The following is a 19,759-nucleotide window of genomic DNA, read 5'->3' as shown; positions in this document are numbered from 1 at the left end:
GCATCAAGATGTCTCATTCTTGTCTAAGATGCAGAGTGATCCAACAAACTTTCATTTATCCATGTTCTCTATTTATTTATTTATTTTTTGTAATCATGATGCACCTGTTATTAAACCTTAGCTTTAATCAGAGTTTTTTTGTGGATTTAAAACATAAATTTCATAGTAGGCTATTGTCAATTTTATAAATATATGATCCAACTGGACCTGTCTCTGACGCAAAAATATTGTACGCACAATTGAAATCAATTTAAAATGTTGAAAGATTCCGAGTTGTTTCTTAAAAAGTAATGACAGGCATTATGGCCAAACACTTTTTAGTGTCATCAGACCACCAGACATGTCCCCCCAAAATGAAGTCTTTGTTACAGAGCGCATTTGCAAACTGTAGTCTTTTTTTTTAGCTGCTTAAGGAGTGATGGTGGCCTCCTTTCTGAGTGGCCGTTGCCAGCATCTTCACAAGGTATTTTAAGGGATTTACCCGCTTGCTTCACTTCTAAAGGTTTCTGGGATGCAAAACGTGCGTTGTTGGCGAACAATATAATGGCTGGACGTTCCTATGGTGTTTATACTTGCACATCATTATTTGAAGAAATTAACATTACCCCTTCAGCCATCTGGAGATCGTACTTAAGGACGAGGCAGACTTGTGGAGATTCGCAATTCTCTTCCTGATACCTTGTTGATCTATTTTGAGTATATTTGAGGTGTTGCTTTAAATCTCAGTGCTTAACCTATCAGAAGCTTAAAAGCTTCTGATAGGTTAAGCCTAAGGTTAGGTTAAGGTTAGCCATGATATTATCATCTCGCCTCTCCTATAGTATGGCATGGTACGGTAAGTTTAGTGAATAGAAAGATATGAAAAATGTGGTATAAAATGATTTAGCTCAGCATTGTGCCATTAAAAAACTAAAAAGTTTGTAAAATCTCTTTCCAAGCTGATATAATGCACTAAATCAGTCAAATGGGTCTTGCAAAGTTCTCTTAAACACCAGGGGCGACATCCCACTTTTGGTTTGGGAAAAAGGAAGATGGGTAAAGGAAAAGGCAACTCCAAGCAATTCCTAAATCCCACTGTCATACCAATTGAACACCCAAACCCGTGAAAAAAACACGGATATTTGGTCAAGCACAAATCAGAGGATAGTGACAGAATGCATATATACACATTTCTGTAGGATACAGGGATTCACGCACCTTCAATTTCCTTCACTAGTCTGAAAAACGTCCAAATGGTGCTTCTGTCCCCATATCGCAACATAAGAATGCGCGCATTGCTCACAGACAGACACACACGTATTTCAGTCAGCGACGCCAGATGAGTAGTGAATTAATTTGTGTGAGCCACTCCAACATTAGGAAGGTGTGTTGAAAGGTGTCTGCTCATGTTTCAAATTAAACGCGCTGCTGGTCAGCATTAGCACCTCGACACCCGCCGGCAACTGACACTTAGGGAGCTGGGGGGAGGGGTGGGGGGTGGGGGGGGGGACGGGTGGAGGATGGGAGAAGGGAGGGGATCCCATCCCCTGTTCACACTGGAATAATTAGAACATGTCAGGAAGAATTAATTTCCTCATTTTTCAAAAGGATACACAGAAATTACCATGTTATTATATGACAGGGTCCCTGCGAGGATTGGATTAAATTTGATTTCTTGTGCAGCCCACACAACAAATTAAAGTCATAAATAAGATGGAAAGAAGCGGGCACAGAGCATATGTTTATGGCAATGAGTGAAGCCAAGGGAGCAGAAACAACCATCTTCATTTCATTTTATTTAAATCAGGCCAACACCGTGCGTCTGAATGACAGCTGTAGCTAATGGGACGATATTAGAGGCTTCTTGATATTAACACAAAGGTCTCATAACTTCAACTGAAGACGCGTAAAACAGAAAGGGTGAACGCGCGTGGACCAATCTGTTCTTCACAGGTAACACTAGTAACTATGGGTATATCATCATCATGTATTCTAAATTCACAGATTTTACTGTGAGCATTAGGGTTTTTTTTTTAGTAAAGGTTTGCTCTTTTTCTACACTTTGAAGGGAAGATATACCACATAATAAAACCAAATGTTTTTAGTGTCTTGCAATTGTTCATATTTGTAATGCCCTCAACAACCAGACGGCACAAACATGGAAAATGATGCAATATTCGTACATCAAGTCACCCTTTCTAACAAAAGCCGGTCAGCTGTATCTCTATGGATGGATCGGTGGATTTCTCAACGCCCAACAAAAGCTGTCTCTTCGGTGCAACTGCACCTTGCCCCAAGATTAATAAAGAATTACAAAATTTGGCTTCAAAAGGAGGAACAACCTGAGACTGACGGAAGAGGACACAAAACGTTTTAGCGCACAACAGTGCCAGGTAACTCCAGCTTTTAGACAGCGGCCCAAAGCATTGAGGTAGCTATGGGTATTTGTTTGTGAGCATAAAGTTTCACAGATAAGAAAAATATGTCTCTCTCAGCATAAAACACCTTCTGATGCCGTGTTATCAGCTAAATCAGAACCAGCTTCCTCCCGCAGGTTTAGCCACCATAAATAGCTGCACCTGCAACTCCTATGTCCTCACTGACTGAGCCAAATAACCTATAGTTCCATTTGGTTCACATATTGACAGCCAAGATATTGTTGTAAAATACAACAAAAAGTAAAAATAGGTAAAATACAGACTTTTTATCTGAAGAAAAATGAGACTTGAATAATCACAGCATGACTATTCTGATTGAACAGTTTTGTGCAGAAAAAAAAGAGCTGACACATTTGGCTGTTATAGGTAGAGCAGAAATTGCGACTTCTAGTTTAATCCTTCCAGAATTGTACTATTTCGAATTACAAATTTTGTCATTAAACACTGTGATACAGACAGGTTGAGCTTATGAAAGGGGGCCTTTAAATATTTTGGCAGGGTGCTGTATCTCCTGACTTTTTTCTGCTAGTTATCTTGCATCTTTTAAATCAAATATGAGATGTAGGCTCATTGATGCCACTGTGTTAAGCACTGATACCCCAGTTGTATAATTAAAATGTAATGTCATTATGCTTTGTAAAGTTTTGAGCTCAGATCTCAGCTGCCTTGCTCTCGCCTTTTTGTCAATAGTTTTGTGTATTTCTCCAGTTAAGCAGTTGAAATTAATTGAAATTAAGCTTAAAATAAATTGTATAAGTTCTAAAAATGTGATATATGTCATTCAATCTAAACCTAGCTCGTTCTTCCTCAACTTTTATTTTTTTATGTTCTTATTAGCTTTAATATGTTAAAGATCTAACAAGAAGTCACGGGCATAATACCAATTATGAGACACAACTTTGCCATTTTTGACAGATCTTTAGGTTAAAATCTAATTATTTGGCATTGAGTGACTTTGTTCCTTATATGTTGCTTTCCAGAAATAATAAAACCACAACTGAGAAAAATGACATTTCTGACTAAAGGGGTATTTTAAATGAGATCCTAGCATTTGGATGTGATAATTGTATTCAGAAACATGTCTTGGATCTATCCAAAGTCTCTTGCATACAACTCTCCTCCTGAGGCCCAAATTATACTTGTTAGTTCAGGATTACAATGCAGTGTCATCTCAGCTGAGGAGATGGGTATTTCTTTTTCATCTCTGTAGAAACGGGCCGCCATTAGACCATAGTGCTCCCCTGGGCACCACAAACTTTAAATAATTTGCAAATCAATTAACTGGCTACTCTCAACGCAACAAGGATTTCACACTCTAGGGTCGTGGTGCATTATCAGCTGGAGACGATTCATGGCTTTTTGGGAGAAAAGCTCATGGCTGAAATCATTAATTCGTTTTACCAGACTTTTAGTTATGCATTACTTTCTACAGCTGGTGTGAAAGAAGATTAATGTCCTGTTCTCTGGTGCTTTGTTTTCTGTCAGGAGCATGTTCAGGGTAAAAACTCTATTACACAAAAAAAAGGGAATATAAAATAAGAAGCAGGACATATTTGCCTTTTACTCATTCTTTGTATGCTTTGAAACGAAATATGGACCTAACAACACAGTGCATAAGAGACATACTCTGTAAGCTTAATAAAGCTAGAGTAGGTTTTACACATTTCCACTAGGTATTGACATCTAAACAATTAGTATTCCCAATTCAGCCCTGGAGTCCGCGGAAGTATTTGCGGTTGATTAAATCAAAATCATTGTCATGCAGCTTCTGTTCGGCATATTGACCACAATCATTTGAGGGTCAGTGGATGAAGAGGCTCATTTGCTGGATAATAGAAACAGAGCAGTCATTCAAAGGTTTTTCATTTTCCTTTTAGGATGAAGTGGTGTTTATTTCATTCCAGTCAAAAATGGCTCCCCACGTCCCATCGGTGGCCCATCAATACTGGCCTGAAAAGGTGAGAGACTGTGTGGCTGCGGCTTATTAGATAAACGATACATTAGCAGAGTGTGTACCCGTTTAGATGGTCTCAACGTGCTCTCAGGTGTTTCCAAATGAGATTGAATGAGTCTAATTAAGCATGTTACATCAGCAGCACAAACTAGATTACTTCCTGTCATTTTTCAAGATTAATTAAAACTCTGAGTAATAGATTCAGGTTGTTGATTGTATGAGGCTCGAGGTAAATGTGAGGGGGACGGAACCACGGTTAGTCCGTCGGGGATTCGTGTTGGGTTATCTTCTGTAACAAATACTGACAGGAGATTGATAACCTTGCAAACTTTCCCCATAAACGCCTAAGTTCAGTGTTTGTATGCTCAAACCTTATTAGCGTCAGTGGAAGCCTTTTAACCGGCACCTGCAGGCAGCAGCTGAAGCTGCTAACAAGATATACAACCAACTGCATTATGTTTTTCCCCTTTTCTGATCTTTGCATTCTTATTTTATCTGATTGTTATCTTTCTTTCTTTTTTTTGATGAACTAATTTTGAAAAAGGGTTCTATACTTTTTCCTCACTTAGAGAAAAGACAAATTGAACGCTTTACAAAGGTTTCTGGCTGTGAAAAACATCGACATTCCTGGTGTGGAAACGCCTATCACTCTAACTCAGGTAATGCTTTCCAAAACTACAGACCACAGGTTTTAGTAAGAATAATTTCCTGTACTACAAGTACTTGACAACTACCAATAAGTTATATATACTTATATAACCTAGAAATATATATATACTTATATATACTTATAAAGAAGTGCTTTTTTATTGTTTTCCTGTGACTAATTATCAAACTAACAGTAAATAAATCCATCCTTTCATTTTCTATACCCACTCATCTGTGCAGGGTAGCGTGGGGTGTGATGGGGGTGGGTTGGGGTGAGAGGTATACTAGGTAAATGTTGGAGATAATACTAATAAAACTGTGATTATCCACACTTTATTTCAGCAGCAGTACGAATAATTATTATTTTTCAGCTTTGAATGAAAACAAATCACATTTTATATGTTTAAATCACACCATAAAACTACAATATTTTCACCCAAGACCGTATACCGTAGAGGTTTCATACCACCCCAACCACATCCGTATCAATAAATTGTTCTTTAAAGCCCCTTCCAGTGCCGTGCTGTGAATATATTTTACATTATGAGATGTCCTGTTTGTATTTAAATTGATTTGTTAAATCTGACCTGACTGACAGCTGGCTGGGTGCCAGAAATAGGTCTCTGGTTGACGGTGTGTGCGCTCGTGTGAGCAGAAGGCATTGTGTGTGATGTGAAACAGCGTGATCAAACAATGGTAAACGGCCATGAACTTTGGATTCAGACAGACATTTCAAAGCTGTTATTGAGGAGCTTCCCGGCCGCATTAATATGATTCCCGTGGCATCTGCAATGACATTTATAAGAGAAGAATAATATTAACTAAGTTCCTGACTTTTATTTGTTTAATATCTTGGATAGGTTTTCATTAGACATACTGCACAGGCTGCAGCTACACAAAGAGGGTTAAAGTAATATTCCTGCAGAGCGGATTGTAGTGTGTTCAACTGTGCTTTGAAGTAAAACACCTAATTTCACCCCAATTGTATAACTATATTGCTTTGGAAGTTGAAGGTAGAGCTACCAAAGAGATATTCCAACACACAATTGCAGCAAATATAAGTTTAAAGGGCTAATGTTTGAGGGGGAAAAAAAAGGTCTGTCAGCACTGTTGTGCCTGAGACTGTTTAATTGTGCATACAATGTGAGTCTATCCAATTGTCCACCTCATTTAATGCAGGTGTTCAGTGTGGGTGAAAGGCAGCAGGGGTATGTGAGACGTGGCAAGACAGAGACAGCTGAAGAGGCAAAGTGATACTTACAAAAACTGAAAGACTCAATCCCCAGCTTCCAGCAATCACTGGTTGGTTGGCTTTGAACTCATGTAAAAAACCTGAAAGATAAGACAGAAAAATGGCCATCACAGGTCAAATCTTTGAAATGTAGTTGTGTTTGAGTAAATTAACGTCAAAACAGGATTTTCAAAGCCCAACTATAAATTATTTTTATAGGTTTGTGAAAAGCAAGAGGTTAGTAGGACCACAAAGCCTCATCTGTTGAATGAATTTGTATATATCAGAAAAAATGTGAAAACAAACCCTTGGCTACGGGTCAGAGTGTCCACAGCTGAGCTAAAGCAGCCTGCTAAGTGTCTCACTTTCAGTCCTCGTTGCTGTCAATATTTATGAATCTGTTCTAGAGTGTGTTTAAAACCCACTGCTCAGCTACCTCATTAATCTGTCTTCCAATCTGCACATTTCACTAATAAATAGCTTGCATATAAAACAGTTGTTTTATCTAATTTTGCCGTCTTCCATCAAGCACGAACGTCTAATGATTTATTTAGAGGCCGTGCTCTGCCAGTTTTAGCGAGTCTCTTAAAGAGCTGTAACTCTGTTAGAGCGCACAAAGCAACGCAAAGCTCCAGGGCAGAGTACGTGCATAGTTCACTCCATCTGAGCCATCTTTACTTTTCCGCACATCGGTGCGAACATCAAAGAATCACGGCTGATCAGTTTTAAGTGTTTTGAGTAACAGAGTTGGTTAAAATGGATTTTCAATTCACACTCATACACCCCTCATTGGAGTTCTAAAAGACATTTCAGTTCACTTATTAGGTGTCAATTCACAAACTATATATTTGAATTACTTCAATCCAATCATATAAGCAGATTCAAATTCAATACATAGATGACATAGTTTTTGTTATTTATCTATTGACAGAAGCACAGCCGATAGTGTTGAATCATTGACTTTGCACCCATTCCTCCTCCTGACCGGCATGTGGTGGCATTACATTAATTAATTAACTTTTCAGCAATCCCTCATTATCTACAGCATGTTGCAGATGTGGATAGGTGTGACTCTCCATTTAAGAAATAGGAACATCTCAGAACACCTCAAACTCGAACATGTTGTATCCATGAGTTGCAATGCTGTGATACGACAATAACCATTTACACTTTCACAGACAACTCTCTCAATTTTGTCTATATACTTCTCAGCAAAAAACTGTGTTGTTACCGGGGTGGGGGTAAAACTCTACTAAGGTCATTGCTAGATTTTTAGGTTTTTTTGCAAGTGTGGTCGCTCCAGTCGAATTTCCTTTCTAAGCTTTTTTCCTCTAGCAAAAGCCCCGTGAAGTTCTCTCCTGTCTTATCGCTGTTGTTGTCTGACTCTTCCATTTTAGTAACATTCGGGCCTGCGCGCCTAAGCTGCCAGGGGTGTGACTTTGATTAACAGGCATCATTAATGATACAAAAATCGCTGATTGGCTGCGACCTGAGAGAGCTGCGCGGCGAGGATAATTTTTAAGTAAGCTATCAGAGACCAGCATGAAGTCACATAGAAGCCAAAAGGTTAAATACAAACATACACGCTCATCTGTGCGTCGCACCTAGACATTGAAATATATGTAAATAACACCAACTAAACCCAAAAATGGGATATGAATACCTAGAAAACTTTTATTTAGTCATTAGAATTTACTGTCTAAACTTTTTGCTGCCATTTTGATTGGGGGCGGTGCTGGACAAGCCGCCATGGCTCACTACATTATAGTTATATCTTATCAATCCGGTGGATCAAAAGAAACTTCTACCAATCTGCACTAAGTTCAGGCTATCATCTGTGCAACAGCATTAATTATGTTATATGGTTTTCAGTTTTGAGTTGTTTTAAACTCCCAAAATCAGATGAAACAGGAGGTCCATCTAACTAGCTGCTAGCTGCTAGCCTCCGACCATTCTGAGGATTTACTTAAGTTGTTTCAAACGCGCGCCAGTACGGCATCTTTCTACTACCAGTAAGGGAACTATTACTGATTATAGTTTTACAGAGTCTCACTTAAAAAACCCAGACTGTCCCTGTTGAGAAGCAGGATATATTAAATGAGCTGGAGTCAGTCACATATCGCGGAAATGATTGTAACTCGTGCCATCATTCGGTCCCTGATATTGATGAATTGTAACAAACACTGGACCATGGATTGTGAGTTCAATTCGCTACAATCATTAAAGACACTCTGTCAAACGGGGTGTTGCCTATTGTAATTGGTACATACATTTAACGATTTTAAGATTCTGTTTATCTTGGTTGCTAAAAAAGTTACATTTTGAAGACTCTGAGTCAGATAAGCCACAATTAGGCAATGATGACAATTGAGAAATACCATGTTATCAGACCAGGAGTTGAAAAAAGCTTCAGACTTGTTCGTGTTCATTTTCGCACATTAGCTTGTTTTTCACAATAAGCCAGGATCTCATTACCAGCCAATTTATACAATTAGTCTGCTTCTGCACTGCCAATTAAACAAGGCCAAGGGTTTTTTGAGGTCATGCTTAACTGATCTGTCACTAATTTGTACTGCGGCCCCTCAGTCTTCCATGGCCAGGGCCAATAAGCCACCATCAACAAGGTTGGATAAATATATGGAACGGCCACAGCATTGTTGTCAGAGCGCAGCAGAGTCTGCTGCGGGGGAGGCTGGAGGGCTAACAGAGTGAGACGGGCCTGAATGTGGCAGCCTTGAGGCTATAGAAGTGACAATGGGAGTAAAGGGAACCCCTGTGACCCCAGCTGAATGGAAAGCTGTTCCATACAGCAGCACATTGCTTCCTCCACAAAAAAAGGAAATACATTTTTACCCTGGAAAGATTCTTTGCACGTTTTAACAAGATATTCCTCTCTTTATTGTCATATAGATGATCATATAAAGTTTCTTTCCAAAGCAAAAAATTAATAAATAAATAAAAATAACATTATCGGACACACTATAGGTCATTTTTTTATTTTAATGCAACAGGAATCCAGGTATGAAAGGAGCAACCTGACACTGGTAATCTGAATAGTTTTCCTGCCTCAATTTCACCATTCACAACCAGCACCAGATGCAGCCACCTACTCCTGTCTTCACACTTACTCGCGGTTTACTTTCAATAGACGTTCGGCGCACAACAACAGTCTCTGCCCGCAGAATAAAAGGCATGTTCCATTCATGGCAATTCACTAAATCCTTTGTCTACTTAACTGAGAGCTCTTGTAATCACAGAGTATTATTAACAACAAACCTTTGAATTAATGATTTGATGTTAATTGAGAACAAAGAGATTAATAAGACATGGGGTGCTGTATTATTTATACACTGGTTATTATAGTTAATTATTTCTGTGAGTGGGGGAAATCACAAAAGAATTTATAATTGCAAATAATGAGCAAAGCCAGATGATATTATCATGAAGAAAATGCAGAAATCCCTGCCGTTCAGTAGGAGTCCGCCTCAACTGGCCTCTTGTAGCAGCATGCAAGAGCCATTTTTTCAATCCCACCTCAGGCTAGGAAACATTAAACAAACTCTCTTTATTACCAATTATGCAATCAGTGCTTTTTTTTCTTTTCTTTTTTTTACAAGCGCTTCCGCTTAATAGTTTTTGGTTTATTGTTAATGGCGCGAGGCATGCAGGATTGTGCTGAAATAATCTCACCACACACAAAATACCCGAGGTTTCGCTCACTGGTAACAAGTTTCAAACAGACTGATGCAGCAGGAGATCAAAGGGGCAAAAACAGAGAGCTCACAGTCACCTGTGGCATTTCGGTCAAAGAGTGCCCTTTTTCTCCAGCTCTGGCTGCATAACCTCACAATCTCTCTGACACACAACCACACATTCACAAAAGGAGAAATAGTTGGAAGCAATAAAGCTTGAGCAATTGGTTTTTAAATGGAAAAAAAAAATACATGTACGGGTCCTAAAAATACTTTTTAACTACTTCACCCAGACGTGCCACACAAATGTGCTATGAATAACATATATGGTTCAAACTACAAGGACCACCATCCTAACCATCTTAACTACTGTATATCAACTCTTATTGGCATTGACCTTAACCTTGTAGCATAGGACATGAAACACAGTCAAGCGTCTCAGTTTAACTGAGTCTTCAGATTCTGTTTGTTTGACATGGGATATGCAAGATATAATTTTCTCTGTTCATGTTAGAGTGACCAGGTGCACAGAGTTTTAGCCTCTATTTCCCATCAACCACCAGAGTTTTAGTTAGTCATTTAAAACTAAAACTACATGACAAATGTTTGGTTTGTGTCTCCCGATCACCTTTCACCTCCCTCACTTTCTTTAGCTCCACCCCAATCGTGGAGAGATGAAAATGTAGCGACACTGTAAAACACAGCATGCACCAGCTGTACCCGTGCTTCAAATTTGAGCTCAAATTAAAAATTATTAACAGGGAATTTCTAAGCGGAGAAGGTTTTATAGTAGCTACAAGAAAAGCAGAATGTAAGAATAGTGTAATATGGCTTTTATTTGGCATGTAATGTGAAATATTACGTTTTATCAGTGCTTGATTTTAAACCCAGGTTGGGGCTGTTTGGTTTTCTATGAAGCAGAATGCCTTGGTCAGTTTTCCCATTCACCAATTCGTACAGACATTTCACACCAATGAAAGTGAGTTGTTTTGTTTCTGTGTGCCACTAATTTCTTTCCGACATCGACCATGTTCTGCATGTCTTCATATCATAGCGTAAACGTCTGTTTCACCAGGTTGCCTATTTTGGTGAGTTGAGGACTTAAATGTGTATGAAATAAAATAAAATAAAAACACGTCTATCCCTACTGACCCCACAAGGGATCGACGTGTTAGAAAATGGATGGATGGATGGATTAATATGTGAAGGTTTGGGCAGGCAGAAGCGTACAAAATGTTCGCTAAGCAGATATAAACCGTCCATGAGGTGGGCGTGAACTGACACAAGTTCAGCACACAATTCCCTGCGACAGAGGGTCACGGTCCGGTTCATGACCAAAAATGCTGGGTACAAAATGATCAAGACTGCAAAGGTACTAAATTGGTGAAGTGGACAAATTAGCTGCCCCAAAGGAGAACAGCATGTGGAAGCAGCTGCATTTATATAGTATTAAAAGGAGATTTTAGTCTTTGTGGTGGTTCGGGCAGTGGGGCAAAAGAAGGAGCTCAACCAAGTCAACAATTGTGCCAGTGCTGCAACTGATTATTATTCTGGGAGTAGGGCTGGGCAAGTAACGGGAATGTAAACATGTAAAGATTTTTTAAAAAAGTGATATGAGATGAGACGATATTATTTACATCAAGATGGTTTATGTTGCGTTATAGTTATACTTTTATGTATTTCAGTAGGTTACTTTTCAGCTGTTACCCATATTCTTCTATAGCTGTTTGTTAAAAAATTTGCCTGTGAGACATTTGGGATGAAGCTTTAATTCAGAGATGTCTTTTTTTTTATAATAACCTTATGAAAAGAAAAACATATTGAGATAAATAGTGCCTATCAGCATTCAGCCTAAAAATATCGAGATATTATTTTTGGTCCATATCGCCCAGCCAAAAATCTGGGAGATTTGGGCAGATTCACTGATGACAGAAAGCAACGCTGAATCTTGGACAGTTGGATTGGAAAAAAGTCAACAAATAACTAAAAATATTATTTAAAGATGAGAATTGTGTGTTTAAATAAAACATATTTAGGCTAACATATTAACATTCTCACACACCTACTCCTTTGTTTTGTTGATATTGTTGATCATGTGACAGAATTAATTAACATTATCAACACAACTACATGAAGCAACGGGGGGAGACCAATCCCTGCCTGTTCTGACAGTTCATCTGATGATGCCTGCACTTCGGTTTCCCCAAATTCAACCTTAAGCTACGGTATTCTTATATTTTCCACAGTTGTATGATGAGTGCCTTCTGCATACTCTGCATGTGTGCCGTGGCCGTGTGTGGATATGCATGGGCAAGCTAAAACTTTTACTCCAGCTCCTGCTTGGAATTCGTCCAGATCTGCAGCACGTTCATCAAAAAAAATAAAATATAAATAAAAAAATAAAAATCCCCCCCAATCCTTCATCCCAAATCCTCACTTTCCTCTTCGTCCGAACACGCTAAAGTAGGAATTCTGCAGAGTTAGTTATTTTGACAATAGAGTAATCTATGCCATCAGTAGGCTTGCTCCCCACCTGGATGCAGCGTGGTTATCTCTGCAGAAGCAGCAGCCAGCCTGGAAACTGCATCAGGGACTTTGGGATGCAATGAGATGGGGCTGTAACAGTGGTCCCGAAGGAAAGCGTGGAAAGGGTAAGGAGGGGGTAAAGAGGTGAAGCAACAACCGTTCTGGCACGGAAATGTCTGATATTGTAATTGAACAAGTGAAATTGACTGTTCTGTATCCAGCTCTACGGTATTTCATCATCTGTGGAAAAAGGCTGGGGCGTTACTAGCTATAGCCAAAAGTGAGAGGGTATTATTTTCAGGGCATACCGAGGCAGCTGTAGACAACAACAAAAAAAAGCCCTGCACAGGTCACTGGAAGGAACAGCTGTGTGCAAAAGATCCGTCATATTATTGAGTTCTGCGGTGATGGGGAACGTGGTCGGTCACGTGCAAACAGCTGTTATTTACTCCAGCTCACCGTGACCTGTCACAACTTTACAAAGCTCTCTCTTTTTTTATCTTTACTCTCTGTTTCAACCAGACGGCATTTTTTCCATTCTGTCTCTCTCGCTCTCTCTCTCTCGCTGTCTCATGACACTGACACTGAAATTCATCAGACCAGACACTCACAAACCGTTTCACGCCGGCGTGTCAAGATAGACTACCAGAATGTCACTCCTGTTAAAATATCTTTGTTGAGAGTGAAACACTGGCCTGCATTTTTTTCTTTTTTCTTTTTTCTTTTTTCTTCCTCTGTTTAGAGGAGCTGCTGTCCGTTTGTTACAAGGTTGGTAGATACGCATTGCAATGGATGAACGGGGCTTTCATATGCTTTGGCAAGTACATTATCTGTCATTTCTTTTCACCGAATACCAGGAATAAAAGTCCATTTATTCAGTAACAGGGTTGAGGCAGAGTGAAAGGAGAGAAACAACCACCCAAAAAAAAAAAAAAAAAAAAAAAAAAAAGTGTTTTCCTGCACAGTGGACAGCTTTCACTACCAACGGGTCCTAAGAGGCTGCTGTGCAACCCATGCTTCTTTATTTTCTTCACTCTCACATTATTTTTAAGCCGACGACTGTGAAGAAAGAGAGAACAGAGAATAAGCTTGTCTTTCGGCACGCCGAGGAGGCCCTCTTTTCCTTAACTTCCAAGGTGCACACACATGTTCCTTTCCCTTTCTCTTTTGTCAATCTTGTCTCTTTCTCATTCGACGCGGCGCTTTGTGTGCGTGTTGGGGGGAGGCGGGGGTCTCCCAGGTAATGTGTTTATTTTTCCTGGACCCATCTTCTCGTTTACTGCGCGGTGGCGTTTCTCCCCTCTTATCGCCTGGCCCTCGTGGGGCACTTTAGCCCCTCAAATCCTGTTCACCACATACTGGTTTTAGAATCTGTGAAATGAGTGCTAGAGAAGCGTGGCCACAATGTCTGCTTGTGTTGCTACTGGACTCAAATGGGCTCTGTGCTTCCCCCCCTCCCCCTTTTTTTTATTTTTTTTCTTCTTCTTGTCCAGGGAGATGCATAAATGGAAGTTTTTAACACCTCAAAGGAGGCCGGGGGTGTGGAGCCACACTAGAGAAGCCTGACAGTCTCCCGAGGAGGCAGACACACTGAGTGCTGCAGGACAAAGAGCTGGAGGAGCAGAATCAGCGGGGGCATCACTCCGTTTTGGGGGCACCGCGCACGCAAATGCACAAGCACGCCCACGTATATGTGACTGCACTTACGCGCACATGCACACAAACAGCCGTTTGAAAGGAAAGAGTGACGTGTTCATAAATGTCCGCAAACACAAGCGATCCAAAGAAGCAGCTCTGCCCAACATGTCATAGCAGTTGTTTTATGTATGACATCGGCTAAATTATCTAAGTGTAAATTCTGACATTTGTAATGCAACATTGTTTAAGGGAAAGGGAGGGGGGGGGGGAGATGTTGGCAGCCTGAAGCGGTAACCAAATAATAAAAGATGAAAACAGGCGAGTCTTCTAGCAGTAAAAATCAACATACAGTGCTAACTGTAAATAGGCTCATATGTGATTGTATAAACAAATCCCCTGAAAATATACAACCAGCAAACCAACAATTCTCTCTTATTATTGATTCCAGCTCCAGTGTTTGAAAATTTGCACATTTCCATCTCAATTTTCCTTCTTTTTTTTTTTTATTATTATTTCACTTCTGAGTGCGGCCCAACAGCTGGCGTTTACAATCATGCTTTATGCTGTTTAGATGTCTACAATAAGCATTTAGATGCAAATATGTCTGCCTTGTACAAAGGACTCGCAACTTCTGTCAGAAGCAACATAATCAACATCCAATTGTCTCTGGGCTCTGAGTGGTTTCCAGTTACAAGGCCTAAGCCGCGAGCATCTGTATTCAAATGATTCCCCATCTCGGGAGCAGTTTAGCGGGGATGTTTTCCATCGGTACCGCGCTGAAAATCAATCACATGGTGAATTAAACCAGAAAGAAAACAACTGATCCATAAATGATCAGGTTACAACGAGGCATCAGAGTCCACAAATTATCCTACACTTTTCCTCGTTTCAATGGGGGGGGGCGGGGGATAAAGCATGGAAGCACTGTTTGATTCTTTCCCAACAAAAGTCTTTTAATATGGTCACACATTATCAATTGGCAGATATTGATTGCAGTTGCAAGTTGAATAAGTGTTAGCTTTAGCTCTTGGCATGTGGGAGCGGGGGAATATAACCCAAGTTGGCAAAGTCATTCACTTCTCTCTGTTTGTCTGAATCTGGTAGAAGCTGCAATCTACAAAGCAATTTAGCATCAGTCTTTTTTTTTTTTTTTTGGCTTTGGTGAGTTATTAAACTGAATTACCAGTGTGCAAAATAGGAAGGAAACTTCATTCACTTGAGTTAAAAAAAAAGGCTAAAATGATGTAATTAAAAACAAGACCTGTAAGTGCATGTGTCCTCAGTGTAAAAGTGGAAGTAATGTGGAGGGAGGGGGGGGGGGGTTAGGCTTTCCTGCCCCTGTGTAGCCATTCAATTGATATTAAAATCTGTGGTTTTGCTTTTTTTTTTATTTACAGAGGTCATTTGTCTTTGATTTATTTATTTTTTTAACTCGCAATTAATGGCAGTGTTTGCAAATGCAAATGAGTCCATTTCGGGGGAGAGGAAATGATCAGTTTAGGAATATTTCTGCCTTCTTAATCTTCTAAAGAGCGAAATGATTTAACAGGAGGACACAAATCTCCGGTGACATGGCAGGAACCGTAGGGGAGCTTTCCTCTCTCCCTAGCTTCCTGTTCTCTCCTTCTCGTCCTTTTTTCATGCCTCGGCCCGTTTCTTTCTTCCCATTTAGATGTCTTTTTTTTTTTTTTTTTTTTGTCCTGGGAGGGGGTCGAAGGGGCAGAAGATGAGGACAAGGAGCCCAGGGCAAGTCTCTGCTTTGCTTGTCTCGTCATAGGAAACAAATGTAGTGTTTGAGCCACTGATTACCGCTCTAATTGACTTTAACACTCCTTTTTCTTGATTCAAAAAAAAAAAAGAAAGAGCCTTTGAATTGAAAGGTCAAATTACCTCTACAGCCAGGCAATAAATAAGTCAAACAAGGTAAAAGGTTCTTGCCAGCATATGTTAGAGGCAAATTTAATTAGCGGGAAACAGGAAGCGCTTCCTCTCCAAACTGTATTGAAAAAAGGCTGTATTTCAGTCTCAACCGTGCAAAGAAACGAAAGAGTAGAGTAGCAAACCGTTACTTCAAATCAATTGCCCTCCGTAGTCCAAGTCGAGTTGTTCATAAAATGCTTTGCCTTTTATATTTTCTAATGCATACATCATGAGCGCATGACCAAGCAAAAATGATTGCCTATTTATTCTTTTGCAAGTTAATGCAAGATTTTAGCCATTGTGTAAAAGATTCCATGTAGTTCTATTGTCTATTGATTTCAGCACACAGAGAGAGGAAATGGGCACGAAGAGAGGCTGCAGACTGGACTGGAAGCACAGAAGGTGGCAAAGAAGGGCACCGAACAAGAGAATGAGCAAAGGGCTCTACACCCAACAAGCTACAATGAGGCCTTTGTGGCATGATGCTCTCTGCACAGCAGATTATGGAAAAATACTCCAAAAGTTTAATACGCTGCACATCCAGCAATAACAACTGACATCACAGCCAGTCCCCCATATATTCCAAGTTTCTGGACGGCTTTCGCGTTCAGCGCAGTGGGGAGGGGGGGGTAAGAAAAACACCGTCAAGCCGTTATTATATTCCCATCATGTCCTGGACGCCCATTACGGCATGGCACAAGCTACGGTAAAACTGAGAAATCCAGCGAGCTCGGCCTGCAGGCAGAGAACTGAGATGTAAATCCACCCCAGAAAAAAAAAACTGGATTAAGCTGTGAAAGGCAGCAAAAAGACAAAGCTAAAAAAAAAAAAAACGGCAAGACACTTAAGACAGATTATGTGCTTTAATTCTTGTTGCTGTACGGGGTTCAGTTTTTCTGCTCAGGAATTTCCGCTGGGCTGCCGTTCGCTAGCCTTAGAGTCAGGCCAAGAAGCTCCAGGTGTCTGTGCCGCCGAGGAGCGATGAAGGAGGAGGAGGCTTTCAGAAGCAGCTGTCCACATGATATCAAATTGAATCTGGTGTTAACAGCACAACAGGTGGGTCACAAGAAATATATTTTCTTTTCACTTGCGAACACATGTTTCTCATTATAGTGCCCCCCGAGCGAAAGTGCTACCGCCGCTCACCACAAACTGCTTTTCACATATATTTTGCATCAAATATGAGCATTTTTTTGGGTTCAAACTACTTGAGGCATTCCAGTGGCTGGAAAAAAAATGAAAAAAAGATAATGGCCCAAATTGTGTGTCACGTCATGAGGTGGGGATTGCTTTTTCTGCAACGAGACCACATTTCAACTGCGTAAGACAAGCCCAGCTTTAAAAAAGAATACACGCTTTTTTTAGTAAATGGGAAAACTAAAAATATTAACAGGACTACATCTGCCGAAACAAGGCGCGCTGCTCTGTATTTAAGCTGTTAAAATAATTTGATCAAAGGACGCTTCCTGAACAGCGCCGTGTGTGCACATGTGACAGATGCACACTCGAGTCAGCGTCCATGTGTGTGTTCATGTGTGCTCCCCGACCGCCCCCTTTCTGATGTGGTCTGGGGCAGAGTGTGGGCCAAACAGTAAAATGTTGAAATTGGAAAAAATATTATCCATCTTTCTCCTGAATAGCAGAGAGATAAGCACCCCCTTTAGCAATGAAGCCAGTGGAGTTTAAGCTTATTATGAATACCTCTCAGAGCGCAGAAGCATGTACTGTAGAAATCAAAGGGAGTAATAGGCAGGTAAGCCAGTGTCATTTTAAGGAGGAAGTCAGTTGTGAAATTGTAAAATCTTGAGGCCCCGCTGTCAATCTGCAGCCTTCGGAACAGTCCCGTAAATGATTTTTTTTTTTTTTGTTAATGGCCGATGGCTATTGCGGATTCGGAAAAGTTACAGCTTCGCGAGGCGAACAGAAAGAAAATCCAATGATAATCTCTCTCTATTGATGGAGGCTAATAAGAACAGGCCGTTTATCTCTCTGATTAAACAGAACATACAAGAATGTGTGATTCCATAAGCTTCCTAAAGTAGACCAGGCTTTGCACAACATTCCTCTTGGTTCTCATGTTAAATTAGCTGTGGAAATCCACTCTTATGTGCGCGACTTAAACTACAAAGCAAAAAGTATTCACCTTTATTTATTTATTTATTTATTTATTTATTAAAATTGAGATTCAGAAGCTGCTCGTCGCATGTCGGATGTGTTCAGAGCAGAACATCAAATGGGAATTTGCAGATACATGTTCGGCTTTGCATTTTGTGCCTAATAGCTTAAGCTGTAAAGCTCCTGCTGCAGAGATCTGCTGTAGCGATGATACCGTAACACGGTCGATCCGAGGGAGACAAGGCTCTGAGGCACCCAGATAATCTACAACACACACACACATTCAAATACCTACAGGCTAATAAATACTGCTTTTTTTTTTTTTTTTTTTTCCCTTCGCTGAATATTCATCCATGTTTCCACATCATCTGCAGGTCTCCTAATCACAGTCACTTCCCCTTTAATCACAGGGCTCTAATTAGGTCCTAATAAACCATTTTGCCATCCTCTTAGAGCGCCTGTGTGTCACTCACATATCAAACCATGAAATACTATATTAAGGGACTGTCAACCTCAAAGCAGGGCTCCTCCACAAGCAGTGATACGGATACTGCAGGCACACCCCTCTTGCGCTAATTGAAATTATCGAAAGCTCTGCTTACATGCAACACTTGGTCGTGTCTTAAACCATAGCGGGATAGCTGTGCCAGCGCTGAAGGCTCCGCCGGATTCTCTGATGTTGGATAATTGTTTAAACCTGAGTTGATATAGGCTGCTGGTTATGCCAAGAGAGAGGAGGGGGAAAAAAAAATAAATCTTCTCGCTTGCACTTTCCTCCTGTTTCTTGTACTCTAATTCAGTCCAGAGCTGGCTTCATGGAAAGCCTCAAAGATCCCATGTTCCTCGTGGAGAACCAGTGTTGGGGACGATGATCACTGACCATAAGTTGATAATGATGACTGTTTAATTAGAAGCCTTTCTTTGGCCTGGCCATAACCCAAACTCCTCCACCCTGCAGATGGCAACCAATAAATTTAGCTTTTCGCAAGCATGAAGAGGAACATTGTACTTCCCCCAATATATACCCTGAGCCCCACCCCTAACCAAAAAACACAAAGCCTCTCACCCTGCCGAAGCAAAACCCCAAACCAAAGCAGCGTTGCAAGGATCGAGGAGGTCTCTGTTGCTTTAAGATCTTGCTCTTTAACTTACACAAAGCACTTTTTATGCAGTTCTTTACAAAGTGAAAGTTGATCCAATATGGTCTTGACTCTCCACTGTAACTCATCTGTTTCAGATTACAGTGACAGAACATTGTTTTTTTGCAAATACAGCCGAATCATTAGGGTTACTCTAGTTCATGCAAATCACTCATAAATGCATATTTGACAATCATGTTTGAAATGTTTGAAAACAAACGTCAGTTTAGTCAATCAGCAACAAAGAGGACATAAAGTCAAAGTTTGGTTTTGAACAAATCTCCTGATAATTTATTGCCATTTGGGTTTGAGTTTGCATGTACTCTATTCACATTTCAGTTTGATTTATCTGAGCTTTTTGTTTTTGTATTCTGGGTCAGATTTTCTAATTTTTGAAGAAAAAAAATGCTGGCTGACTCAATAATGCCTGCATCATGGAGAATTACATTATTTTTTTAATAGTGGTACCTAGATTTTCT

At 40.2% G+C, this 19,759-nt stretch overlaps 1 protein-coding gene across 4 annotated transcripts in view; it reads right to left on the bottom strand.

The window, feature by feature from the left end:
- sox6 (SRY-box transcription factor 6) overlaps positions 1 to 19,759 on the bottom strand; it is a 155,143-nt gene that overhangs the window by 125,508 nt on the left and 9,876 nt on the right. For all 4 annotated transcript variants that reach the window (XM_036130774.1, XM_021309570.2, XM_036130775.1 and 1 more), the window contains exon 2: positions 6,281 to 6,351. The gene's annotated coding sequence lies outside the window, so the exon portion shown is untranslated. The remainder of the gene's footprint in view (positions 1 to 6,280; positions 6,352 to 19,759) is intronic.

Source organism: Fundulus heteroclitus, unplaced genomic scaffold (genome assembly GCF_011125445.2).
Source record: "Fundulus heteroclitus isolate FHET01 unplaced genomic scaffold, MU-UCD_Fhet_4.1 scaffold_38, whole genome shotgun sequence".
NCBI classification, from domain to species: domain Eukaryota; kingdom Metazoa; phylum Chordata; class Actinopteri; order Cyprinodontiformes; family Fundulidae; genus Fundulus; species Fundulus heteroclitus.
Note: the sequence above shows the minus strand (reverse complement) of the source record. Positions and strands in the feature narration are given on the sequence as shown.